Source organism: Octopus bimaculoides, chromosome 6, assembly GCF_001194135.2.
Source record: "Octopus bimaculoides isolate UCB-OBI-ISO-001 chromosome 6, ASM119413v2, whole genome shotgun sequence".
Taxonomy (NCBI): Eukaryota; Metazoa; Mollusca; class Cephalopoda; order Octopoda; family Octopodidae; genus Octopus; species Octopus bimaculoides.
The window spans coordinates 108,427,430-108,428,402 of record NC_068986.1 but is presented as its reverse complement, the minus strand read 5'-3'; positions in this window follow the sequence as shown (position 1 = coordinate 108,428,402).

Below are 973 nucleotides of genomic sequence, written 5' to 3'. Positions count from 1 at the left end.
GGGTTATGAGTGAGGTTATGGGAAAAATATACACACACAGATACGCACAGCGTAATTTATTATATAAACAATATATGCGTATAAATTACGATTAACCGGATGAAATATGTCACAGGGAATAACATTTTTATGACCGGCCAGCACTGACTGTATTCAGCTGAATAGACGTCAGTGATTGGTTGAAATTACAGAAATACGACAACTTTAACATGAAATAACTTGCGATATACGTTTTTTTGTTAAGAAGGCTAAGAGAAAAAGTTGTTTTATATGACACATTCTACCACTGTCCCAAATTTGAAAGTGTTTCGTTAAGAAAACAAGTGTTGCCCGTCAAATCACAAAGATCCGGTGTATGTTTATATACAATATCCAAGATAAGCAATATACACATGCCGTGTTTACGTAACCAGAACTAGGTCACGTCCACGAAGTGTGAAATGCTCTTCCACTCTCTATTTGACACAGTTTATGATGTGTCGTTGTTATTGTTGCTACTGTCGTTCTGAGCAGTCCTAGTTCAGCCCTGATCAAGCAGATGTATGAAGGGCATTCCAGCCGTAACCATCCGATGTTTATAAATATATACTTAGAAGAAAAATGTTCACTGTGCCACTCTTGTTCTAAAACCGCAAGGTATTATTTGATGGGTTTTGATTGTTATTATTAGCAGGTCAAGCGACCGCAGAGAGACACCGTCGTTTGCAAAGAGACTCTCTCTTTCTCTCTCTCTCTCATTGTTTTCATTGTCGCAGAACAAAGCAGGCGCTGATCGAGCAGACGACCGAGGTCACGCTTGATTTAGTGGGGCACACCCAGTCGAACGACTGACGAAATGCGTTCTACTACAGCAAGCATAGCATGTATATGTATACACACACACACACACACAGTCACAGAGAAAGAGAGGTGAGGGAGAGAGGGAAAGAGAGAGGAAGATATATATATATATATATATATATATATATATATA